The following is a 27,768-nucleotide window of genomic DNA, read 5'->3' on the forward strand; positions in this document are numbered from 1 at the left end:
CTGATAATGGCCCCGGCCCAGGAGCTGTACATCAAGGATCTTGCCCACATCTGCAAGAAGGCGAGCCTGAAGAAGATCCCTGATCTCCCCTCGGCTGGGGCGAGTGCCGACTATACGGCAGATGGTGGAATGAGCCTGGAGGCGTTCCACCTCTGCAGTGAGGCTCGCTTCCTCTTCCGGCGAAAGAGAAAGCCTGATGGGGATGTCCTCGGGGGCGGACGAGGGGGCTGCGGGTGAGTCCCTCTGAGGCGAGGCGGGAGGAGTCTCCATCAGAGTCTGAAGCTCAGGCGAAGGCGAGGCGAATGCGGAAAACCTGCAAGGAGCGGGCTGCACCCAAAGAGGCGGAAGACCGGATGAAAATGAAGAAAAAACAAAACCCCCTGGGGGTGACCAACAGCACGAAAGAGGAGGGAGAGGGGGAAAACGAAGGAGAAGCCCGGGGGGGGCGGCAACAAAGCGAAAGGGAGGGGAGGCGGGGCGCTGGCGCGAACAGGCGGAAAAGGGGGGGGAGGGGGGGCGAAAAGGCGACAAAGGGGAGGGGGGGGCGAACAGGCGAAGAGTGGGTTGGGGGCGAAAATACAAAAAAAGGCGGCTAGGCGGGGGGGGGGGGGGGGGACGAAATGGGGAGGAGGGGGGAGTCGCAGCAGCGAGGCAGGCGGGGAGTGAAGAGGCGAAACGGCGAGGAGAGGAAAGGACGAAATGGCGAGGGGAGGGGAGGCACACCAGCGAGGAGAGGGGAGCGAAGGCAGGCGGGGGGTGAAGAGGCGAACCGGCGGAGAGGTGGGGGGCGAACACGCGACAGAGAAAAAGGGGGGGGGCGTGCAGGCGCGCAGTGCAGGGTGGAGGCGGGAGGCTTCAGCGAGCTCGTATCAAGTCAGTGCTATCTTGTCAAATCCCATATCTACTATAATTTCTGAAACATCAAACACTTATGGACCAACATATGGTTTTAGCCAAGAAACATGGAATACATCATGCATTGTCCAACTAGTAGGCAACTTTAACTTCATGGAGACATCACTTAACTTTTTGACTATTGAAAATGGTCCAAAATTACGGAATGAAAGCTTGGGACAACGTTTGCCCACTTGTTTCAATCTTTGTTTCATGACACGCAAATAGATCCAATCTCCTTCCTTGAAGTGGACATCTCGTCTAGACTTATTCGCATGTCTACCATATGCTTCCAGTGCTTTGGTCAAGCGGTCCTTGACTGACTCAATGATTTCGGAAAATGCTTCCATGGTTTTATTAGCCTCTAGAGATGGAGACACCAATCTCGTCGAAAGAGAGGAGAAACGACGACCAAAGGCTGCTTCATATGGAGTCCGTCCGACACTGGATGAATGAGTGTCGTTCAAGATAGCCTGGACCAATGGAAGATAATGTTCCCATTTGGACTGCTGATCATGACAATATGACTTGAGAACATCAAAGGCCAACTGGTTATAAATTTATGTTTGGCCATCTGTCTGTAGATGAAATGCACTAGACAACTACAACTTAGTTCCGAAGTTTTCAAATAATGCCCTCCAGAAATGCAAGGTAAACTTGGAATCTCTACTGATGTAATGGTGCTAGGCAAACCACAAATTAGGTACCAATGCTTGAGAAATAGACGGGCTACGTCCTCGGCTGTGGCCGTATGCTTGCATGGGGTGAGCATGTAGAATTTACTAAAGCGATCCACAATGGTGAAACACTGAGTGTTACGAGATCCAGTGGATGCTAGTAGAGGCCCTACAAAGTCCATAGATATGTCGATGAAAGGTCCGTCGGGGATAGACAAAGGTTGAAGTAAACCAACCTTCTTTGTATGTGGAACCTTTACTTTTTGACAAATCTTACAGGCTTGTACATATACATAGATATCACGCCTCATCTTTGGCCAATAAAAGGACCATTCTAATTTCTCAAGGGTACTGTTGATACCCCTATGTCCTCCAACTAAGGAGTCACGAGCATCATGGAGAAGAGCGGAACGCTTTTCCCGAATGACACAAAGGCGGTTCTTGAAGAACAACCAACCGTTCTGGATGGAATAATGGCCCAGCTCAAAATTGAGGGCCAAACTGTGCTGAGTACCAAACTCAGGGGAGTCGACATATTGGTCTTTCATACTATCTAAGTCCTTCCCCGTGATTTCGAGAATGGTAGATTCTTGGATTGCCTGGATGCTGGCCTTTCGACTAAGAGCATCTGCTACTGGGTTATGCTTACCAGGGATATATTCAATCATTCCTCCAAACTCTTCCAAACTATTGGAAGAGTTGACTCCACCTGGCCTGTTGATCACTCCACTCGGCTCTCGGCATAGTTTCAAGCCACTTAAGTGCTTGGTGGTCTGTTTTCACTGTGAAAACCTATCCATAAAGAAAAGGCTTCCAATGTTTGAGTATTGTGATCACACCCAAAAGCTCTTTGTCATATACTGAATAATTCTTTTCGGCGACATCCAACTTTCTACTGTAGTATGCCACGGGTCTATTGTCCTACTAGAGAACTGCACCGATGGCTACATTGCTTGCGTCGGTAATGACCTCGAAAGGTTCATCCCAAGATGCTAACTTTAATACAGGCGCTTCTGAGGCAGCTTTCTGGAGTGCACGGAATGCATTAAGTGCCTTGCCTGTAACTAAGACTTTCTGCTTGCGAGTCTTCACCCCCTTGAGCAAGTCGGTAAAAGGTGCTGCAAGGTTGGAAAACTGATGGACATGGGTACTATAGGCTTGACAAAGACCTACGAATGAGCGGATTTCTTGGGCGGTCTTAGGAATGTCCCAATCTAAGATTTCCTGAATCTTTGATGGATCCAGTCTAATCCCATCGGAACCGATGATATAGCCCAAATACTGACCTTTCTTCACACCAAAGACAGACTTTTTGGCGTTTATGTAGAGCTGATTATCTCGCAAAAGTTGCAAGACTTTCTCTACATCTTTGTCATGCTGCTCCGTAGTGGCTGAGAAGACTAGTATGTCATCAAGGAATATGAAAACACACTTCCCAATGTGGACTGCGAAAATCCTAGACATCATCTTATTGAAGGTTGCGGGTGCATTTGTAAGCCCAAAAGGCATGACTACGAACTCGTAGTGACCACGCTCTGTCTGGAAAGCTGTTTTTGGAATGTCAGCTTCAAAAATGTGGACCTGATGATAACCACTCTTGAGGTCAATCTTAGTGAAAAATTTAGCACCGTCTAAACGCTCCAAAATGTACCCTATCCTTGGCATAGGAAATTTATTCTTGATGGTGAGTTTGTTTGATGCCCTACAATCTACACAAAGGCGTGCAGACTTGTCCTTCTTTTGGACAAATAGGATAGGTGCAGCAAATGGTGAGAAAGAAGGCCGAATAAATCCGGCTCGGAGAAGCTCAGATAATTGCCGTTCTAACTCGCTCTCTAAAGTCTTGGAAAGACGATAGGGAAACCTACTAGGAGGATCTGATCCAGGGACCAAATCAATATGATGGTCCTCCGAGCGAGAGGGTGGGAGATTGGGCGACAGATCGTCCGTGAGCATAATGTCCTGATGTCTGGACAGGTCTGCTAACTGAGGGACCGAAGATGAAATGGATGCTACCAATGAGGTGGAGGTTGTTTGAGCACGAACATAAAGTAGTGCTCCTTTTGCTCCCTTGCGGATAGCTCGTCTGGCCTGGAGATGCGAAATCAATGGGATGCCAAGAATGCTTCTATCCCCACGAATCATGACAGGCTCAGGAAAACCTTTACAGATAGCAAGTGTCCTGCCCCCAATCAAGAATAGGCTCATACTGACGGAACCACTGAATTTCTAAGATCATGTCACACCCCAATAGAGGCGAGACGATGAAATCTCGTTGAAATGAGACCTTTTGAACTTCAAAGCCAAATTGCTGTGCCTTCTGGGAAATGTGGGTGCGAAGACCAGGTGTAAACCCGTCCACATCCACATGATATGGAGCCATAAGCTCGGATGAGGCTCTTCTGTGCAGCATCGCTCTCACCCTCCTCCTTAGCATCAAATACCACTGATGGCATAGGATGCATAGAAGGTAAAAGTTGAGCCGCATTGGTGGTAGTAGGCGGGGCTAGAGAAGCTAGGGAGGCTATGACGACTGTGGCAGAAGGGGCTTTAGCGGCTTGTTCCGCTTGCCATTTGTGGCAATCCTTCTTACCATGCCCTATGATGTGACAAAAAACATCTATTTTCTGACTGATACTTCTTTTGCTCCTCTAGAGGAAGATAATCTCCAGTAATGCCTGCTTTAGCCTTTTCATCGAGGGTTTTCTTAAGCTTAGATTCTTTGTCTTTCTTACCCCCTGAACTGAAGCTATTACTACCGTCCTTCTGTCACGTAGGCTGTAACGCCTGTGACCGACGGCAAACCGGATGGCCAGACGGGGCTTTAGCGTCAACGCCTCGGCCAGAGTGCCGAGGACGTGGCCATCCGGGGTTCAGTGGGAGAGGATGCCCATGCGGAGTCATGGGCGGCCAGGCTAGTGTGGACGGCAGGCCACACACTATATAGCCTGGGGGATGAGGGGCAATCCTCATTCTTCCTCTGTGGCTGGGTGGTGAGCCAAAGGCTGTCCCCTCCTGTGGTAGCGCCCGTAGTGGTGCTACGGTGATCTAACATTGGTATCAGAGCTTGGCGTCGGGATCGCGAGTGGCGTGCGAAGCGGGCCCAGCCGTTTAATGATTGGCTCTCAATCAAATTTGGGGAGATAACCTTATCCCAAAGGTCCTACAGCAAGAAGTCGTGCAGAAGAAGAGGTTGGCCATAGCTGGAAGAAAGGGTTCTCTCTCTCTCTCTCTCTCTCTCTCTCTCTCTCTCTCTCTCTCTCTCTCCCCGTTGCACACACCCAAGCTCTCCATTGCATGCACCTTTCTCTCGGATCGGAGCATCCCGGAGTAGCGACGCTTGTAGAGGCTCGCAGCGCAACACAAATCGACAGTCGACGACAGTTGCGAGCGATCGTAAGGGGAGTGACTATTCTCTCTCCACTGCTCATTTTATTAGCGCGTTTTTTTTTGTAATTTCCGAGTTCTCGCATTTTTATTTGTGCAAGAATTAAAATATGTCTGCTAGGCGTAGTGTGTCCCCACTGCCTTCTACTTCTCTAGGGTTTTCAGGTCTCTTGTCCTCGGTCGCGGGTTTGACCCCGACCGAATTGTCAGGCCGTATACGCCCGACCGTTGTTCGGTCAGGAGTGCGCTCGTCGATCACGCGTGATCCGCCAGCGCCCTCCTCGTCTGTTGACCCCGCCTTAGGACCCAGCGAGCCCGCAGCAACCGCAGTAGCAGATAACCTCTTTCTGGCCGATGAGCCAGATGACATGAACACCGACGTCGCCGAGGGGACCAAGGAGGACCTCTTCGAATATGACGACGACGATTATGACCTATTGGACCCTGCCGACGTCCTGACAGAGACGGAGTTCTCTAGTGGACTTTTTAAATATCTTAATGCAAAACTGAAGAATATGGATAAAGTCCAGGCTGACTTAGTCACGATGCTACAAAGCATCTCCACACGGTTAGACGCAGTGACAGCCGCCTCAGCTAGTACTCCGACTCCTCGTGATAGACGAGCTCCTGCGGCACGGGTGAGCGTAGCCTCGCCAGTGGTTGCAGGAGTACAGGCCGATGCGCCTACGGGGCTGTCCGTAGAGACAGCTTCGTCGTTATTGAAAGACTTGAAGCCGCCTAGTTTTGGTGGCGAGGAGGAGGAGAGAAACAAGGACTCGGTCAACATGTTTCTAGCAAAGTGGTCAGACTTGCACGTACTGCGACAGCAACCTAGCCGTGTGCAGCCCCCCGTAGAGGCTAGCCTCTCATTAACCGGCAAAGCGTACGAGTAGCAGAGGTATATTCTTGTTACCCTCTTTTAAATTCTATTTCCGTAGATGAAACTATAAATGATGTTTGTGTAGACAAACAAGGAAAACAAAAAAGCCTTGGACGAGACCCACTGTTTGAAAAAACCTGTTTGGCATGCATGCGATTCAAACAAGAAAAAATCCAAGGTGAAAGAGACATTAAAGAAAAAGTACATAGATACTTTAATGAATTTATTAGAGGAATTTCAAGATGTTTTTCCTGATGATTTGCAAGATGGCTTACCACCATCTAGAGAAGTAGACCATGGCATCGAAGTTATGCCAAGATCAAAACCTATAAGCAAACCTGCTTATAGATTAAGCCACTCCGAGGCACAGGAGGTGGAAAAACAATCGACGAAATATTTGAACAAAGGCTTTATTCGGCCTAGTTCAAGTCCGTGGGCATCGCCTATTCTTCTAGTAAAGAAGAAAGACGGATCTATGCGGATGTGCATAGACTATAGGGCTCTTAATCAGATAACGATTAAGAACAAGTATCCGATGCCACGCATGGATGAGTTTGTTGGGTGTTGGACTCACACACTCATACACACAAACCTGCACATTAGAGTTAGGTGCAGGGTAGAGAAGCTCACACACAGAAATGAGAGAGAGAGAGAGAGAGAGAGAGAGAGAGAGCCAAAAGTGTGGTATCCACAAAATGCAAGTCAACCCTTGCATGTGTGCCACATGCATATAATATAGAAGTACAAAATATTATATGTTAGAGTGTCCTTTCACACTTGAAGTACTTCTATATTATATGGATGTGTGCCACATCCATATAATATAGAAGTACAAAATATTATATGTTAGAGTGTCCTTTCACACTTGATGTCCAAGGGGAAAAACCACATGGGAAAAAGTGCCCTTGGTTAAGCCCTGTTCACACATAGCACTACCATAAGTGAGCATATGCCTACAAATCTCCCCTGTAGTGGAAGTGTGAACCTGTACAAGGTAGCAGATCACTCTCTGTATGAGAGTAAGCCCAAAGCTTTGCGGAAAGCTTCAAACTTTTCTCGAGGTAAAGCCTTTGTGAATAGATCTGCAACATTATCCTGTGTAGGGCAATAAGATAAACTGATCTCCCCTGCATGTAGCCTCTCTCTGACATAGTGATAATGAATCTCTATGTGCTTGGTACGTGCATGAAATACTGGATTTCGTGCCACGACCATAGCACTCTGGCTATCACTGAGAATGGTGGTGGGTGTCTGCTGACACTCACGAAGATCAGCCAATAGTCTCCTCAACCATACACAATCTACTGTAGCTGTAAAGACTGCCCTGTACTCAGCCTCACAAGTAGATGTAGCAACAGTGGGTTGCTTTTTACTCAACCAAGATATGCATGAACTGCCAAGAAAAAAACGATTCCCACTGGTGGATTGCCTGGTATCATAATCACCAGCCCAATCTGAATCATTGTATGCATAAAGCTGCAAGCTGCCCCCCCTGGGATAGAACAAACCAAGATCCAGGGTACCCTTAAGATAACGAAAGATTCGTTTGACTGCTTGCCAATGCTTTGTGCCTGGGCTGTGCATGAATTTGCTCAACAAAGACACCCCAAAAGATATGTCTGGCCTCGTGTTACACAAGTAAATGAGGCATCCCACTGCCTGGCTGTAAATGCCGGCGCCGTACACCTGGTTCTACCGGAGTAGAAATGGGCTTACATTCATCCATGTGAAACCTTTTTAGCAAACTTTTTATGTACTTAGTTTGCTGCATAACAATGCCATCATCTGTATGCATAAACTGTATGCCGAGATAGTAGTGTAAGGGCCCCAAATCTGACATATCAAATTCAGCTTTCAAATCAGCTTTCAAATCTGAAATTTGTGCTTTGCTTGTACCTGTAATGAGCATGTCATCTACATACAAGATGACTATGAGAATATCGGCATCGGTTTTCTTCACATACAATGTGCTTTCAGCTGGACTATTCTCATAACCTTGGCTGGTTAGATGAGCATGTATCTTATCATACCAAGCTCTTGGAGCTTGCTTTAACCCATACAATGCTTTGTGCAACCTGCATACTTTATGTTCCTCACCAGGAACTACAAAACCAATGGGCTGATTTACATATACTTCCTCCTGTAAATCCCCATTTAAGAATGCAGTTTTGATGTCCAATTGATGCACTTTCCATCCTTTATGTGCAGCCAATGCAATCATTGATCTTATTGTGGTCATTCTCGAAGTAGGAGCAAAAGTCTCTTCATAATCTATTCCCTTTTTCTGGGAGTAGCCTTTAGCCACAAGTCTTGCTTTGTACCTGTCAATAGTACCATCAGACTTTCTTTTGACTTTGTACACCCACTTTGTTCCAATTACATGCTTGCCTTTAGGCAATTCCACAAGATCCCATGTATTGTTCTTCATGATAGAAGAAATTTCAGCTTGCATAGCTTGCAACCAATGCTCATTCTCATGTGCTTCTTCATAAGAAGAAGGCTCTTCTGAATCAAATAGACCACCCATTGCGAATGCAGACTCCCCACGATGTACATTCAAAGCATGGCTGGAACTAGCCCTTGTTCTACCTTTGAGTGGAGCTGCAAGTTTGCTTTCTTGCAAAGTTTTCGGCAACCATCTTGGCACTGACTTGGTTGTGTCTATGGCTGTTTGCTCTTCCCTGACAAGATCTTCCACTTCTTCCATAGAAGGGGGCTGAATGGCTGGTTGTTCCACATGTTCTACAAGTGGTTTTTCTTGTGTAGGGGCTGGCTGATCTGAATCCCCCCTAATTGCAATGGGTAAAAATCCATCAAACATGTCCTGTATGCCTGTATCATTGCTTTTATACAAGCTGTACATGGGCTGTTCTGAATTTTCAGAAAATACCACATCTCTACTGACAAAAATCCTTCGTGTAGTTGGATTATAAAGACGGTATCCTTTGCTCTCATTGCTGTAGCCCACAAAAATGCATTTAATTGCTTTGTCATCTAGCTTTGTTCGGAGTTGTTCTGGCACATGTGCATATGCCAAACACCCAAATGTACGCATATAATCCACTGTTGGCTTTCGGCTATACCAAGCCTCAAATGGTGTTATGGTTTTCAAAGCTTTTGTTGGACACCTGTTCAACACATGAGTTGCACACATTATAGCTTCCATCCAAAATTTGTGAGGCAATTTTTGTGCTTTCACCATGCATCTTGCCATCTCCATGAGAGATCTATTTTTCCTTTCAGCTACACCATTCTGCTGCGGTGTATAAGGCACAGTACATTGGTGTTTGATGCCCTTTTGAAGCATATAATCATTGAATGCATTTGACATGTATTCTCCACCTCTATCTGAGCGGAGTGTTTGGACTTTACATCCACACATATTTTCAGCCATTGCTACAAAGTGTCGAAAGCATGTAAACACATCTGCTTTCACTTTCAAAGGGTTAAGCCCAAGCAAACCTGGAGTAGTCATCAATGAATGTGACAAAGTAAAGATGCCCCCCTATGGATGGTGTCCGCATTGGACCACATACATCACTATGTATGAGCTGTAATTTACTTTCAGCTCTAAGAGCTCCATCTTTGGGGAATGGTTTTCGTTGCATCTTTCCCAAAATACACCCCTCACATACATGTCTTGGTGGAGACTCAAGAGGCGGCATATTATCAACCATATGATGCTTCTGCAAAAGCATCAAACTCTGAAAATTTACATGCCCAAAACGAGCATGCCATAGCTCTGCATCATGCATAGCAGGAGTGTGGGCAGCCACTGTATTTGCATCGTAAGTGCGCTTGTCATAGCTGTCCAGCTTATATAAGCCTTTGTATCGTGTTCCAGAAGTGACTATTTCATAACCCTTTGATGGGTCTTTTACCAAACACTTCCCGTCTTCAAATTCAACATTTAAACCTTGAACATTTATGGCTGAGACGGAGAGCAGATTTTTCTTTATCCCTCGAACATACAATACTTTTTTCATACATATATTGGCACCATTGGCTGCAATAAGTATGACATTACCAATTCCCTTTACTGGATATGTGGTATGATCTGCACATGATACAGTGCGGCCATTTGAAGCATAAACCAAGTGCTGAAATACATCTTTGCATGAAGTGATGTGGCTCGAAGCACCACTATCAAAATACCATGATGCATTATGTCTATCAGATGCAATGCAAGACATATCAGTGTCTGAAGCACTTGGTGTGTCACTAGTGCATGTGACCAAAAAAGTGTACTCTTCCTGGATTACATTAGCTGATTGTTGTGCTTTGTCATCAGAAGAGTCTGCTACTGCATTGCCTGCTTCTTTCTTTTTCTCTTTTGCAATCCTCTTCCTACATTCACTGATGTAGTGTCCAGGCTTATGGCGGTAGTGACATTTGCCCTTCTTTTTGGGCTTGTTTGCATCCCCTTTGTCAGACTTTTCACCACTAGAAGAGGACTGTCCATGACCAGCCTTGCTAGACTGTTGTCCCCCATGCCTAAAGCTCTTTGCTTTACCCTTATCCTTGGCTGTAAATGCCTTTTCTCCACCACGGTTGCTCGATAAGTTTGCTCTTGTTTGCTCTTCCTGCAAGAGTAAACCCACGAGCTTTTCAAAAGTGACGGGATCACCACCTCCTCTCATTGAGAGGTTGAGAGAGGTGTGAAAGCCCAAGTAGGAAGGCGGTAAAGAATGAAGAGTGTTGGTGACCATCTGTCTGTCTGGGATAACCTCATCAATGTTGAGCGATTGTTCTTGCAAATCTCACTTTGGTGAGATGATTTGCCATAGAGTCATCCTCATCCATAGAAAGAAGATCCAATTGCCTCTTCAAGTAGGCAACTCTTGCCTCGTTGCGTACCTGATACATTGCTTCCAATGTGTCCCATGCAAGCTTCGATATCTTGCAAGAACGAATGTGCGGAATAATAGTCCTTTTCACTGAAAGGGCTATCAATGACATGGCCTGTGCATCTCTAGAGTCCCATCTCTTCTGCTCTTGTGTGGGAGCAGGATCTATATCAGGAGCTCTTTGAGCACCTCCCCTTTGAGGCGTGGCTAGCTGTATGGTAAGTGGGCGTGTGTCATCACCACACACGATGCCCCAAAGACCTTTGGCTACCGGCAAATTACGGATCATGAAACTCCAGAGGGAGTAGTTAGATCCATCCAGCTTGTCCTCCTGGGTGAGCACACCAAATACATCTGTAGCATTTTGTGCCATGTCAACAAAATATATCTGCAAGCAAACCAAGCACCAATGTGCACTGCCAGGCAACCAAATGTCCTGTGCAAATGTATGCCTCCAGACCAAAGCAAGTGTAAACCTGCACCTGCACCAGATTGTCCAATTACACACAATGTGTATACATACGCGACAAATCGCAGCTGTAATGTCCAATTACATGCTCCAATCTGAAAATCCCCAATTTTTATGCACTCCAATTGCTTCAATGTGCATCTAATTGGCCAATTTTCACAAAAGCCCCAAATTTCTGCAAATGTAAGAGGTTCAATTTGCCGATTTTGACCTCAATTTTGAAAACCCCCAAATTGCAGGCAAAGCAAAGTGCCCAATTTTTTCAATTTGTCCTGAAATTGAGAAATCCCCCAAATTGTACCTGCAATTTTCCTTTCAATTTGACTTGCACAGAAGTGTCTGCAAAATCTGCATATGACCTGCACTGGAATGGCTGCAAAATCTGTATTTGTATTTGACCAAAAATTTGTACAGAGTAATACCTTCAGGCAAGGGCAGCAAGCTTGGAGCAGACAGTTGAGTAGAGGGAGCCCGCAGAGCTGGAGACTCAACGATGAGGAAGACACAAAGCTACAAATGTCGAGGAGGTCTTCAGGGCGGCGGAGGGCTGTCGGCAGGCCAAGCTGGAGCTGGAGCACACTGAGATGCAGACGAGGCCCAGGTGAATGCGTTGACGGGCAGGCAGCGTGGCGCAGGAGGCAGGCCGTGAGCACACGCACGCGTACGTCAACGGGCCGGTAGTGAGGCGCAGACTTTGGCGCTTGAGTGCAGGGTCGACAGTCGGGCAGGCGGAGTCGGGCGCTCAGAGCAAGGCGAGCACGGCTCTGGCCACAGGTAAGTCGGAAAGGGCCGGAGCCGTCACCTGGGCACGAGCCGCTAGCGGGAGCGAACGGACAGAGCAGCAGTCGGAACGGAACACGTCGACGGACCAGAACGGGGGGTCGACGCTGGGCGACGGCGACGGAGGCCGGATGGGAGCAGAACGCCGACGTGGACGGGAGCGCTGACGGCGAGGGTGGCCGGAACCGTGACGCAGCTGGGCGGCGGCGGTCTGGGTCCCCGACGCAGAGGGTGGTTCCGCCCGCGAACTGGGCGGTGGTGGTGGGCTCCCCACCACTAGTGCCGCCCGTTTCGGGCGGCCGGACGGAGGAGCGTCGACGGAAGCAGGCAGTCCGACGACGGAAAAACGCAGGCGACCGATGGAACAGCAATTTTTGACGGAATTTCGACGACGGAATTCCACACTAAGCAGCAGTTTTTCCTGGGACAGAAATCCACAGGCAGCTCCCAGCTCTAATACCAAATGTTGGGTGTTGGACTCATACACACACACACACACAAACCTGCACATTAGGGTTAGGTGCAGGGTAGAGAAGCTCACACACAGAAATGAGAGAGAGAGAGAGAGAGAGAGAGAGAGAGAGAGAGAGAGCCAAAAGTGTGGTATCCACAAAATGCAAGTCAACCCTTGCATGTGTGCCACATCCATATAATATAGAAGTACAAAATATTATATGTTAGAGTGTCCTTTCACACTTGATGTCCAAGGGGAAAAACCACATGGGAAAAAGTGCCCTTGGTTAAGCCCTGTTCACACATAGCACTACCATAAGTGAGCATATGCCTACAGAGTTGTTTGATCAACTCTATGGATCGAGATACTTTACAAAAGTAGACCTGAGATCAGGGTATTATCAGGTTAGAATTAAAGCAGAAGATGTTGCGAAGACAGCATTTAGGACCCGTTTCGGGCATTTTGAGTTTTTGGTTATGCCTTTAGGGCTAACCAATGCTCCAGCGACGTTTATGACGCTGAACGACAGCATTTTACGTCCATATCTGGGAAAATTTCGTAGTAGTTTTCCTAGATGATATTCTTGTGTACAGTAAGAGACAGAAAGAACACATAGAGCATTCGCGTCTAGTGTTCGAGTTGTTGCGAGAGCACAAACTATTTGCAAAGAAGAGCAAATGTGAATTTTTTGAAACAAAAATTCACTACCTTGGCCATATTATATCCGCCGATGGTATGCGGATGGAGCCAGAAAAAGTAGAGGCTATTCTTAAATGGCCAACACCGAAGAATCTTGAGGAACTACAGATTTTTTTTTGGCATGTCAGGGTTCTACCAATAGTATGCGAAGGACTACGCGAAGATCGCAGTCCCGTTGACTGACCAGTTACAGTCAAAAACTAAAAACATTAGTTGGGGGGAAGCCCAACAGAAGAGCTTTGATAAGCTCAAGGTGACCGTAGCAGCTGCACCTGTTTTGATTATTGTCGATCCAAATGAGCCATTTGTCTTGGAAACAGACGCTAGTAATGAGGCCATTGGGGCCGTACTTATGCAAAGGGGACGCCCAATTGCATTTGAGAGTAAAAAGTTAGATCGTGCGTAGCGTAACTACTCGGCTTACGAGCGAGAGTTACTAGCGATAGTTCATGCACTGGAAAAGTGGAGACACTATTTATATGGTGCTCCTTTTGAGGTCCGGACGGACCATGAAAGTCTGAAATGGCTTTCAAGTCAAAGTGAACTGAAGGGTAGAAAAGCTCGGTAGGCGGAGATTCTACAGGAGTTTGACCTTCAGATACGTTACCAGAAAGGTAAGTATAACGTGGTGGCAGATGCACTTAGTCCCATGCCACAGATTAATGAACTTAGTTTCACAGTCTTCAAGAATGATTTCTTGGAGTCACTACGTGGTTTATGTGAGCACGATCCATCTTTTACAGAGGTCTGGTACGCTGTACGCGTACGCACTTCTTCACATACGCGACCACCTCCCTCGTTGGCATGGATTGCTAGTCCGGAGAGACTGGCCGAAGGTGCAACGGGAAGGGAAGCGAGAGTTAGTCCGGAGAGACTAGCCGTGTCTTCTGGGTATAGTTTGGAGCCGGAGAGCTCTGACGTAGGCCCTTCATCACCTTTGACTGCCACGGCTTCAAAGGAGAGTGATAAACTTCGTCGGGGGAAGAAATATGCTAATTACTCCATTGACGACGGGTACTTACTCTACAAGGGTAGAGTATGTGTACCAACTATTGGTGACTTTCGGGCCCAAATTGTTAAAGAAAGTCATGATAGTCCAAGTGCACGTCATCCCAGGATTCAGAAGACCTATGCACTAGTAAAAAGACAGTTTTATTGGCCTAGTTTATTTAAGGACGTCCAGACTTATGTGCTGAAATGCAATAAGTGCCAGGTCAATAAACACGAACGTCTTAAGGTTGGAGGACTACTCCATCCGCTGGAGATTCCTCAAGGGAAATGGAAAAGCATTTCCATGGATTTCATTACCGGTTTACCCAAGACGAGTCGAGGGAATGACTCGGTGTGAGTGGTAGTGGACAGGTTAACTAAAATGGTCGCCACGAAGAAAACTGTTAAAACGCCAGAGTTGGCAAAACTCCTTATTGAACATCTCTACAAGCTATATGGCCTGCCCGCAGATATAGTGTCGGATAGAGATAGAAAGTTGAACAATCATTTTTGGAGGGAAGTCTTCAAAAAGTTGGATACTACTCTAAGTATGAGTACGGCAGATCATCCGGAGTCTGATGGTCAAACTGAAAGAGTTAGCCAAATTCTAGAGGATATGTTGCGTTCTTATGTTAGTAAGAAGCAATCTAATTGGGAAGAGTACTTGCCCTTATTGGAGTTTGCCTATAACAGCTCCAAACACTCAGCGACTGGATTTACACCATTCATGTTAATGTATGGATTCCAGCCGAGATCTCCGATGGCTGTAGGCCTAGAAAAGGAGAAGATTCAATCTGTCAAGGATTTCCTTGAAGATATGAATGATATGCTCAGAGCCGCACGTGAGAGCATTCGTAGCGCTCAAGATCGCGCTAAAACTTATGCGGATAAAGGACGTAGAAAGGTGACCTTTGCAGAAGGTGACTTTGTATTCCTCAAGGTTCTTGCGAGGTCAGAAACCATGAAAACGGGAAAGTGTGATAAACTTTCTCCGAGATATTGTGGTCCTTTTAAAATCCTTAAGAAGATTGGGGACATAGCATATAAACTTGAGTTACCGGAGAGTTCTCAAGTCCATCCTGTCTTCCATGTCAATAAATTGAAGAAATCAGGTAACGAGTTAGAGAACGCAGTTTCTCCAGAGATTTTGGTGGACTTGATAGAGCCACCAAAGATACCACATGAACCTGAAAAAATTCTAGGATATCGTGACAAACAAACCCGACATAAAGTGTACCAGGAGGTACTTGTTAAATGGACAGACAGGGATGAGGAGGCAGCTACTTAGGAACGCCGTAATGCAATTTCCAAGAGATTTCCCCAGTTTGTTTTCGAGGACGAAAACTCTTCTTAAGGGAGGAGTAATGTCACGTAGGCTGTAACGCCTGTGACCGACGACAGACCGGATGGCCAGATGGGGCTTTAGCGTCAACGCCTCGGCCAGAGTACCGAGGACGTGGCCATCCGGGGTTCAGTGGGAGAGGACGCCCATGCAAAGTCATGGGCGGTCGCCGGCCAGGCTAGTGTGGACGGCAGGCCACACACTATATAGCCTAGGGGATGAGGGGCAATCCTCATTCTTCCTCTGTGGCTGGGTGGTGAGCCAGAGGCCATCCCCTCCTGTGGTAACGCCCGTAGTGGTGCTACGGTGATCTAACACCTTCTTAGCATCTTTAGAAGATGCGTTATCTTTCCCTGGCTGTGCAGTGGATTGCTGCTGCTAGGGTTTGGTACTGGATTGAGATGACTGCTTGGGCTTGCCTCTGTTCATCTTCATTTCTTCATTTTGAGCGAGAGTAAGAGCCCGGTCATATGCACTGGGTTCAAAGTTACGAACTATGAACCAACTGTTAGGATCCAATCCACGAATGAATTGCTCCATCTTGGCCTGTGCAGATAACCCCAACTCATGTGCTAAAGTAATTACCTTTCCGGAAAACTTAAGCATTGGGGATCCGTTCTGTTTGAGTCCATAGAACTCATCTGCCAGACTGGTCATGTATTGGGGCGGGAGAAATCTGGTCTTCAGGTCATGGACAAAGATGTCCCAGTCAAAGGCTGTGACACCTGTGGTCTAGTCTGTATGAATACTAGATCAATGTTGCCACCAAGTGACTGCCTCACCCGAGAAGTGGGGAGCCGCTATGTGGACTTTATCCTGTGGATCTATGATCCTAGCTAGTGGAAAATGAGTATTAAACTGATGAATAAATTGATTAACTATTGAATGATCACACTTATCATCATACTTACTGAAGTTTAGTTGACTGCGAATGACGATAGTCGGTGCTGCGGACTGCGAATGACCGCAGTCCACGAGCTGGCGGCACCTATGGCTGGGGAAACAAAGGAGAGATGCTGATACCTCAAGTGTATGGCCTCCTTTTCCCGTTGGTGCTCGAGTAACATACGTTCTCGATCAAGCTCTCGTTGGTGCTCCCGAGCAGCGAGTTCAGCCTGACGCCGGTCTTCGTCGATCCTGCGTTGGGCTTCCTCATAGTACCATCTTTCTGCATTTTCTTGTTGTTTTCTTGCTTCTGCTTCTGCTTCTGCTTCTACTTCTGCTTTTTCTTCTCTCCTTCGGGCCTCATTCTCTCTCCTTTGTTGTTCCATTTGAAAGAAGAGGGAGATGTAGTCGGGTGCTGCTGGAGGCAGAGGAGGACGTGCTGCTGCTGCCTCCAAGAGTTGGAGACGCTCCATGAGCAGCTGGTTCTGAGCTCTAAGAAGAGCTATGGTGTCTATTGTAGACGGAAGAGCATGGTCTCCTTCGGGGGGAGACGTCTTCTGGCTGATGAGTACTCTCTTCTGTAGACATCATGCTGACGTCGGTGGTCATGCCGGAACGCAATCTGACCATCCAAGGATGCTCTCACGCTAAGATACGGTGTGTGTGGACAAGCTGAATCTGATACCAATGTAATATGCAGCGGAAGTCTTCATATTGGAGGATCTTGTCACACAAATGCTCACATTGTCTTCTGTATCCTGAGTTTCGTGAGTTTAGCAATCCACTTTAATGCTTCAAACTTTAGAGAGATATAAAAGAGAGAGATGAGAACTGTACACCAGATTGGGTCCCAAATTACCCACTAAAGGGCCCCCTATCCCGTTACCGAGATAGTATTTGCTTTATTACTTTAGAGAGAATGACTGTGGACTGTAGACAAGCCAAACGCAAGATCTCGGAGGATCGGAAGCCTGGCTGAACTGTACACAGCTGTAGAAACACCACATGAACTAATCTCGAGACTATGCACTCTTCCCAAGGGTATGAGGAAGGGCTGCACACTTGAGGCTGAGAAGGGACTGTAGTGGACTGTTCTAAGCCATGAAAGTATGCTGAAAATGCTTATGAATGCTGTGTTACCTTCACCAGATGGCTGGGGCAGGTGTGGATGATGCATAGTAGGCTGAGAACTGCTGTAGGACTGAAACGCAGATCTGTAGGGGTACTGTGCACAGGCCGGCTGATGGATATGCAGAAAACGCAGGTATACTTGCTGAATATGGCCTGTGGAGGACTGTACGGCTGCGTTTGAAGACTATGGACTGCTGTATTGCTGCGTTGACGTCTATGGACTGCTGTACTGCTGCGCTGAAGAACTGTGGATGACTGAAAGCAAAACGCAGATGCTCAGAGGCTGCAGAGACAAACGCAGATGCTCAGAGGGCTGAAGAGACAACTGGCTGCAGGCGGTTATGCTCCTAGGGCTGAGGATTGAGGCGCCTGGATTCTGATTGCTGAATGGGAAACTAAGCACAAGGCTTGCCTATTTATACTAGTTGGGAGTTGATCAAAGTTGGCTGACTGGTCATAAAGTTATTAAACTTTGTTATAAAAATGGCATTAAATGCTAATAAAATACTATAAAATATGAAAAAATACCAGATAAATCCTAGTTAATTTCCTAAGGCTTCTGTGATGTTCTAAGTGCTACACAGGCATATGAATGCATGTTATGCAAAATGCAGCGTGCTTTCTGATGCAAACCCTAAGGCTTCTACTGACTCTACATGCATGAATGATTCTCTCCAAGTGGGTTAAGGGACTTGATTGACTGACTGACCCGCTAAGGCTTAGGAATGACCTACGTAGCTCGTGCCTAACTTATCCTGGACTGAGGATATACAATGGGGTCACGGCATACTACAAATATCATCCTTCTGGGTTCTAATAATGAACAGATGTTGCACTGTTGATGATGAGCCATCTTGTCCCCATGCACCGAGTGCAGAGTGCATGTGACACAGTCACATGAAAACGCGTTTCTAGAGTGAGAAACTCCGAAACCCCAGAACGCAAGAAACGTTTCAAAAACTCCTGATTTTTTTGGTTTCTCAAAAAAAAATGTTTCTCAAAGTTAAAAGTTTCTATTTTTTGTAACTTTAGCAATGCAAAATTATATAGAAAAAAATCTGAAACCTTGGCGTTTCTTAGCCAAAGGCCGAAACATTGTCCCGAAACCTCAAAAACCCCGAAAGGTTTCTGGTGACTATGAAGGGCACTAAGCCCAACAAAGCGTGCAGTGACAGATTCAACCACGTGTACAATAGATATACATAAAGAGAGAGAAGGGGAAGAGAAAGATGGGTATAGGGGTTTCACATAGTACACCATGCTGAGCGGGGAACAGGCACCACCCCCTTTTCAGGAATTTATTTTAGGAACAATCCACAGGCTTTTCCAAGCCATGACCAATACAACAAACGAATACAATATCAAACAAGAGTGCCGATGTCGAGGTCGGACTGAAGTCGATGTTGAAGCACAAGATCCTTGATGCCGAGCTCACCACGAGGATGACCCACAAGACTCTTACATCGCGATAGTACCAAGATATGAATCAATTCTTTGTTGCTCATGAAAATCTCACAAAGTACTCGGGATCGAGATATTGAGAAAGGTGCACAGCTGCCCAAGCTTCTTTCTCCAAAAGATAAGAGGAGAAGGCGGTTTTCAAAGGGAGGCAGCCCTCCAAAGAAGACAGCTAACAGGTGGTGCTGTTGGTGGTGGCAAATGGTAGCAGACAAGCAGCGGCGGCGGAGCAAATGGTGGCAAATTTATGCAAAACAAGCGGTAGGCTCTAGGTGGTGCCGGCACCGGTGGATGGGGGCGGAAGTGGCTGAACCACTGGCAGAGGTGGCTCTGGGGCGAAGACGGCGCTTGGCGAAATCAGGCGGGGCATAGGCTAAGGGTGGAGAAGATGATAATAATGAATCTCCACAAGCTCTTCTTCAAAAATCTCTACAGGTTCTTCTCCTATGCCTCTCCAAGAAGGTACAAGCTTCTTATATACTAGATGGGGGGTCCATGCTTTTGCCTTCCCTTGCTTTTGCTTTGCCTCTTTGCTTTTGTTTTATTTTTCTTGCTTTTGCCCAAGCTATATGTCCAAGTTCCATGTTTATGTCAAAGCTTCATGACCAAGCTATTGTCAAAATACGAGCAGGGATGATGACAAAATCTGGAAACACAAGAGCAAGTGCAGAAAATAGACAGCAATGGAGAGAGAGGCGTATAACTCTACTATATATACACAAGATCCCGGAATACAAGACAAAATGGCAAGAGGGCAGTGGGGCCATTTTATATGGCCCCCATATTGCAGTCGACTTGCATTAGAGGCAACTGACAAGCCCTGAAGCTCCACGACCAACCACAAATACAAGTCGGCTAGCTGTCATGAGTCGGCTAGAACAATGACCAGTCGGGTAGTACCTGAGAACTCCAGCCACCACATGGCAGCCACCCAAGCCATAGAAAAATGGGAAAAATGAGGGGAAAAATACGGGGAGTGAGGAAAAATGAGAACACCTACAAGGGCGGGCACACCCACAACAAAGGCCATGGAGTCTAGATAAAGACAGGAGATGACTTCTAACACCCCCTCTTAGCTCCTGGCTGTGAAAACAACCACAGGGAGCTGGGCTGCCGCCTGAGCAAATCCTGAGATAGCAACTTCGTGAAGAGGTCCACCGTACTGTCCTCCGTCGAGCAGAACTCTAGCAAGATGTCATCAACAACAATCTTTTCATGAACAAAGTGCCTCTGGATGACCATGGGTTCCTCCAGTGGAAGCCCAATTTTGTCATGCAACCTCTGCAACCTCACCACCTCACAAGCAGCATCACAAGCAGCCCGGTACTCTGCCTCTGTCGACGACAAGGCAAAAGATGATTGCCTCTTACTGCTCCTGGGCCTGAAGTAGATCTCCTCGTGTCTGGATCTCCTCCCCAATCTGAGTCGCTCCAACCGTGGAGTCGGACTCCATCAATCAATCCCCCTCCTGTGTAAAAGAGTCCATGATCCTTCGCATGCCGCAGAAACCACAAGATACACAATCCTGCCTCCCAAAGAGACATCTGCAACCATGAGCTCAACTGCCTCATCAGGAAGCTTCTGTCCAATCTGGTATCCATCAACCAAATCAATGAACCATTCTGCTTCCGAGTCAAAGAGACATCATACTGCTCACAAGGATCAACACCTGTTACGGTGGAAAGCCAAGTCCTAGAAACCTGCTGAAGACCACACAAGGCCTTCTGAAACCTGTTAATCACCCCCTCTGAATCCGGAACCACAAAGCCTAGAGAATGTGCAACAACCACCTCCTTCTACAAGTAATCAACTGCCACTTGCCTGGCTTTCCGAGAGGTCCTCGTGGAAAGAACATCCTCATCTACAGGAGTTTCTTTGTCCTGAATATTACGAGACATCAGAGCATAAGTTACCTGTAAAGTTTCCTCTGACTGACGAACACAAGAACCACCAACATTAGTACTAGAAAGTTCCTGCCAACTGCTACCATCAACTGGCAAGCTATCCTTCATCTTGTCCCGAAAAGCCTGCACCTACAGCGTATCCACACCTAAGTGGCCATTACCAGACTACCACTCTCATCACAAAACTGAGGACCTGGGAGAGAGTGCTGATAGCTTGTAAACTCCATTCTCCACTCCGCCTTCCCAAACTACCTGGCCTGTTGCCTTGTCCCAAAGGGCAACAAAATGCTCATCAAACTCCACCCGTACACCAGTCTTGCATTGCAAACCTAATGCACCGACAACGTATGAAAACCAAGTGATGAAACATACAACACCTGGGAGGAATGCTTCCCCCCTCTGCCATCGGGAACTATCTGCAACCTGCCCTCACTGTGAACTGGGATAGTGGATGTATCCCCAGTAAGAATGTGACCAGAATACCTACAGAGATCCTGTAAATCTGAATGGCAAGGAGTCATGTGCCTGGAAGCGCCACTGTCTAGAATCCACTCCCGAGTATCCGTTGCGGAGAGTCCTCCAACCTCCTCCCTGCCTGAAGATAATGAAACATTGGTGTCCATCACCTCCAAGTGCACAAAAGCCAGAGTCTTCATGATTGCTGCTGAGGAATCTGCACCCTTCTCGGTCTTCCGCTTGGGACACTGCCTCCAATAGTGGCCTTTCTCGCCACAATCATTACATGTCCTCTTTGCCTTTAGTTTCTCGCGGTCAACGTCGGACTTCTTCTTAGAATACTTCTCCGATAAAGCCTTCCCTTTGCCCGTGTTATGGCCTTTCGACTGTTGGCTAGTTAAGGGCTCCGAACCTCCGTCCTGTGGAGGGTTCGAGAATCGTTCCTCCTGGTCCAAGACCATGGGCACAAGCTCCTCCCACGTGATGGTGCTGAGCCTGCCACTGGTAATAAAAGATAAGTAAAATGCTGAGTACTGAGAGGGCAAATGCAACAGCGACGTTATGGCCATGTCCTCTGATGATATCTCCTTCCCAGCCTAAAGAACTTCCTGCTGAAGGGCTTGCAGCTTGTTAATATGCTCCCGCATCGTCGACGACTTTGCAAGGCTCATAACCCGCATCTATACTTCCAAGGAAATCCTCTTCATGGGTGATACCCTGTTGTAAAGAGAAGCCAAATGCTACCATATATCTCTGGCCAGCGTCATATGCTTTACATGATTGATTACCTGCGGTGTGCAATTGAGGCAAATAAATGAACGGACCCTGGCGTTGACACGATCCCACAACTGTGCCTGTGCTCCCGGTCCTTACGAATCGAATGGAGACAAGAAAGAACAACTACCATTTGAAACTCTGAGCTGGCCTAGGAGCCTCTCCCTTCTCAAATATCCTTCTCAAAAACCAAATTCCAAGATCCCTAGGAATCAACCCTCTTTCACAAAATGTTGTGAAGACCAAAACCACACACACAAAGAAAAAAGTTTGCGGTGTATCACTGTACCCTTCATCCCTTCAACCACTCCCCTCTTCTTAACCCCCCTATATTACTCTCCGAGCCAGTATAACTAAGACTATATGAGATTTCTTCTCTCCTATCTTGAGGAGAGCTTGAGGAGAGTAAGAAAACGAATAATGACACACCTTTTCTTCCCCCCTCTGGAGGAGGGGAAAAATAGAACGAGAGCGAAGACAACTAGGAGAGGTAAACAAGTCTTATTCCCCTCTTCCTTTCTCAGTGTATCAATTAATGCATGCATGATAGTACCCATTAATTAATGCATGCATGTAGACAGTACTCCCATCAATTAATGCATGCATGTAGTCAGTACTCCCATCAATACATTTACTTGTGATTCTTGTTCACATGCTATCAAGTTGTAGCCTAATACAACTAAAAGGTAGCTTAATAGTGTTGAATACAACTAAAGTAGCTGCAAATCCTCTAGAAGCAACCTTTGGATGAGCTAAATTCACCCAACACTGGGGCATTGGCTAGAGGCCAATATGAAAAAATCCAAAGTACATGAAATACATCATTAGAATTTTCTCTAGTTTGATTTTAAGCCATGCTTAGCATTTATAGGAATTTTCTCTAGTCTGCTCTTAAGCCTTGAAAAGTCCAAGAAAATAATAATGTAACCCAACTCAATGACCTTATTTGGATATCCTAGCCTTATGGAAAAAAAGCATACTTTCATGTGTTTTTAAAAAAATAATTAAAAATTTCCTTTTAAAAAACCAATCAGAGCATTTTGGAAAATTCTGGTTAAGACAACCAAGCTCACTGTCAGGATCCCTACCACTAGGCTAGGTGGTTGGTGCTAGTCCTAGTCCTGGATCACTTTGTGCCACTGGTCTGATTACCATTGGACCTATAACAACTAACCAAATGGCAGAGTGATAACTAGATTGGTTTCAAAGCCAACTAGCTAGTTTTCTCGGCCAGTAAATTAGCTAGCTGGCTGATCCTCTTAGCCAATCAACTAGCTGTATTTTTGGATGTTATTTCAACCACCAGGCTGCTTGTGACTCTATTTGAACCATATCAACTTGATGGTACATAGCAAGCCATCAAGCAAACTCCTAGTAAATCAGCTAGCTTTCTACCCAAGCTCAATGGTCGATTCTCTTGGCCACCTAGCTAGCTTCCTACACAAGCTTACTGATCGATTCTCTTGGCTGCCTAGCTAGCTTTTGGCTCTCTGCTTGTGGACTTCCTATTTCAACCATGGCATTGGTTGTCAATTATAACCAACGAGCCGGTAGCCACACCAACCTAGTGGTTAACATAACAGACTCTAAAGATAGCTTGATCCAATCAGCCAACCAACAAGCTACCTCGCCAGCTAGGCCATCTAGCTTTGCTACCACTAGAGATAGAATCAATCTCTCTTTCTCTCTCTCTTCTTTTTTTTTCTCATAATAGAATATATATTACCAAAAATTACTTTACAAATAGCCATATGGCCGCTAACAGATGTACTAGCTTTCCCTCACTAATTACTCCGAACCACAAGCGTAGCTCGGAGTACCCTCATCCAATATATAGCCGTGTCATTCTCCACCAAATGAGCTGACTTGCCACAATAGTCGCCCTTTTATATGACCTATGTGAGCTGTAATACCAACTTTTTGCATCAAATATGAAGGCATTCCTAGTTAACCAGATATGGCACAAACCTATCCACTTGAAAAAATGAAAGAAAACTAAATGTTCTGGGTTATCCGGCCCATTCGGAATCTTGCAATAATCCACTCTCTCTCTCTCTCTCTCAAGATCATAACTATGTAAAAGAGGCAAGCATGTGAAGCATATACATGATGTCCTCTTTGTTTAAAATAACTCTTTGATAGAGATCTCATTCTTTAATCCTTCCACAAGTAGTAGATGTCCTTTTTTGGCTTCCACTCCACCATTTTTGACAATGCAGACATTGTTCTTCACTGTGATGGTAATGCTAGGGTGCAAGTATTGCCGTTATGCTTTGCAAATGCTCTCGTCTAGGAGGAAGTGTTTCTCCTTGTGTTCTTTTTCTCTTTGCAAACATTGCAACTGTGCTTTCTGCTGCTATTTGGATATTGCAGCATTTTTTTCTCTCTTTGTCCTTATACCTTGACCAGGTTTTTCCATTTTCCTATCTTGCAGGCTCTGTATGGTTCTCTTGCAACCTATGACATGCACTGCATTACAATCTAACATATAATTTATGGATCAAATAGTTAATTGACTTACCCGACGTATGATCTTCTCGTCAAGAGCAAGGGGGGGTCCTAGGGAGCTGTGAAATTTTAAGTCATCGCAGTAGATGCAATATGCGGGCCATGATTTCCCCCTCTGTCCTTCGCTTCTGACATTCCCCACACAGGCAACAATCCTCGCAGCTCCATCAACAATAGAACAAAAAATAACTAAACTCTACCTTGCTCTTATAGCAACACCCCTCCCCTGGACGGCAGCACGCACAGGCGCAACTCTCACCATCTCCATTGCATGGCAGGCTCAGATTCGAACTTGATATGGTGCGCTGATGAGAAGAAACGTATCGACTGGTCTTTGCCGCTCTGTTCGCAGATAACAATTTTTTAACTCGGTACAAATACGGTTCTAAACTAAAAACCCTAAGGTTTTATTTTGTAGTGTAAAGTTTCTTACATAAGTGGCTGGTCATATCCTACAGCTCCATCAACAATAGAACCAAAAAAATAATTTAAACTCTACCTTGATCTTATAGAACACCCCTTGATATGTATATTCACACAATTTATTTGATATGTATTAATTAAATGCCACGTAATAAAATGAGTTTTGCCTACCCCTTCCCTCTCCTCCTTCTCTCTCTCTCCCTCCCTCTACTCGTTGAGCCCTTTGAGACTTTTTATAGAGAATTGTGGACCTTAAATAGAAAGGATATGGGTGAATGCATAAGAATAGAAACGATATGGGGCGTCATCATTTTATTGCCTTAAATAGATAGGATTGCAAATAGAAAGCATATGGGTGAATGTATGTAAATAGAAACGATATGGGGGGTCATCATTTTATTGCCTTAAATAGAGAGGATATGGGGGTCATCATTTTATTGCCTTAAATAGAGAGGATATGGGGTTCATCATTTATTTTTTCAAGCATTAATCATCACCTACTAAAAGGAAACCTTAGAAAAACACTCTTATTCTTGAAAATCTCACATAATATATTTAATGAAAATGTAAAAAAATATTTTGGTACCATATACAGACAAATTTTTGATATGTAAGCTTTAATTAATACATACCCTAAGCCTTAGAGTGTCCCCGCTCCCCTCTCTCCCCTATTCAATGCTCGAAATGATAAAGAATGAGCCCTTTTGCCTTTTTAAAGAAAAGCGAGAGCCCAAAAAATAGAACCCCAACGCCATTTCCATTTTTGACCTTACAAAAAACCTTAATAAACATAACAAGATTTCGATGCCTTGAACCCAAGGTTTGTACACACCAACTAATTAATTAATTACAAAAAATATGTGCTTATTAGCAACACCCCTCTCCTAGATGGCAACATGGGGACAACCCTCAACATCCCCATTGCATGGTAGGCTTAGATTCAAACTTGATATGGTGCATTGATGAGCATCAGCATATCAACATCTTCAGCAGATTGGTCGATGTGGCCGCTCTGTTTAGAGATAACAATTTTTTTCCTTGGTACATATAAAAGTTGTGGTTTTATTTTGGAGTGTAAATTTTCCTTTTTTTAGAACATAATTATAATTATATTTATAAGCTGAGCAAAACCATATACAAAGGTCCTCTTTTACAGCTGTCACTCACATCCTATTTCCAATCACTATTAGGAAGATTACAAGTTTGATCCCACCTCTCCTCCTCCCAAACAAAAGATGAGTGTTCCCAAGAGATATGATTACCCAGTTGCATGCCAACCACAAGCAAGGACCTAGCTACATGCCAGTTTCCATAGTTCCAAATATCCCAGAGACAACAATATCTAATAAGGCTAAAGACTAAATTAATAGCCCCATGTGCTTTAGTGAATCTCCCCAACAACTAGTCTCCCCAAGTCTCCTTTACCCCTATGCAAGATAATACCCATTTATCAATCTTACCCCATAGCCCCCCTAATAGCCCTGATAGCAGGGCAACCCCATATAGCATGTCTACCATCTTCAATTGCAAATCCACATCTAGGGCAAACTCCAAATGTAAAGTTCCTCTGTAACAATTTGTATCCAATGGGAAGAGCCCTACAAACCCTCCACAGAAAGGTCTAAGCCTTCACAAAAATATCTATCTCCCACATCAGTCTCCATCTCTTCATCCAAGTATTAGGACTCCGCCTTACTCTCTAGATTTTGCTGCAGTACATCACATTTATCTCACTCTTTCTCATCTCCTCATACAAACACCTAATAGTCACCCTATCCAACTTAACCCCATTGAACCAAGACCAGTCCTTCAACCAACAAGCCTCATTGAAAGTAGTGGAAACCCATCCCTTCCCAAATTTATCAAAGACTTGTCTTAACACATGTAGGTCCCTCTACTATAGCCCAAACTCCTCCCTTATGTCCCAACTATTTCCTCAACCCTCTGTTATTCAACTTCCTGGCTATTCTTACATCTAGCTGAGCTAAGGGAGGATTGAATCTGTGGGACCACCATAATCCTAGGCTGAATAAAGGGTTTCGTGAAGCCCTTGTACACCCATCCCACTTTATCAAACCCATCACTTCCTTCTAGTTCAGACAAAGAAACTTACAAAAAGGGGAACGCAGAATTCTCAAAGGGGCATGGAACAACAACTTGGCTTTCCAGTCCACCAGTCTGAGCCACCTTGCTCCTGTATTATTTTTTGAGCTTCTTGGGACCGGTTCAACTTGAGCTTCATGATGCTCTCCTTGTGGTTCCTTTTGTGTGAAGAATTCATGTGCCAGGTTGGAGCCACATAGGCTTCAACATCAGCATCTCCATTGGCTTCAGAACAAGCTTTGAAAATGGAGAAGAAGAAGGTGCCTAAATCTTGCTACTATTGCGAGAAATAGGGGTGCCTTATAAAGGACTGCTACAAGTTGCTACCCTTGCTTTGGCATGAATGGACAGGTGTAGAATTCCAAGTCCTACCAACCCTTTTAGGCAAACTTACTTTCTCCTAAGCCAACCAAGCTAAAAACTTCATGTCATCTTTGCAATTTGTCTAGATAAATTTCCTAACTAGAGCCATGATCCTCTTCCAATGGCACTTTCTAAAATCCACCATAGGGCATCGAAACATAATGTATGCATTTAAGACTGTGTTACCAATGACCACCCTATCATGAAAGGGCACCCTAATCCCTTCCCATTTCTTTATCTTGTCAACAAGAAACCTCTCAATTGACCAATTAGTTACATCCTTGTGCTGGTCACCCCAACTCCAAAAGAAATCCCCAAATGTCTAACAATATGTCCCTTCCTTC

At 45.6% G+C, this 27,768-nt stretch overlaps 1 protein-coding gene across 4 annotated transcripts in view; it reads right to left on the reverse strand.

Moving 5' to 3' along the window:
• Positions 1-24,956, reverse strand: part of LOC147607324 (pathogenesis-related homeodomain protein-like) — a 59,295-nt gene extending 34,339 nt beyond the window's left edge. For 2 of the 4 annotated variants that reach the window (XM_086790417.1, XM_086790415.1), the window contains exon 1: positions 24,549-24,956. The gene's annotated coding sequence lies outside the window, so the exon portion shown is untranslated. The remainder of the gene's footprint in view (positions 1-24,548) is intronic. The other 2 variants (XM_086790418.1, XM_086790416.1) reach the window with 1 other exon arrangement.
• Between the last annotated feature and the right edge of the window lie 2,812 nt (positions 24,957-27,768).

This window comes from Cibotium barometz, chromosome 55 (genome assembly GCF_041138505.1).
Source record: "Cibotium barometz isolate CiBa-2024 chromosome 55, ASM4113850v1, whole genome shotgun sequence".
Classification (NCBI taxonomy): domain Eukaryota; kingdom Viridiplantae; phylum Streptophyta; class Polypodiopsida; order Cyatheales; family Cibotiaceae; genus Cibotium; species Cibotium barometz.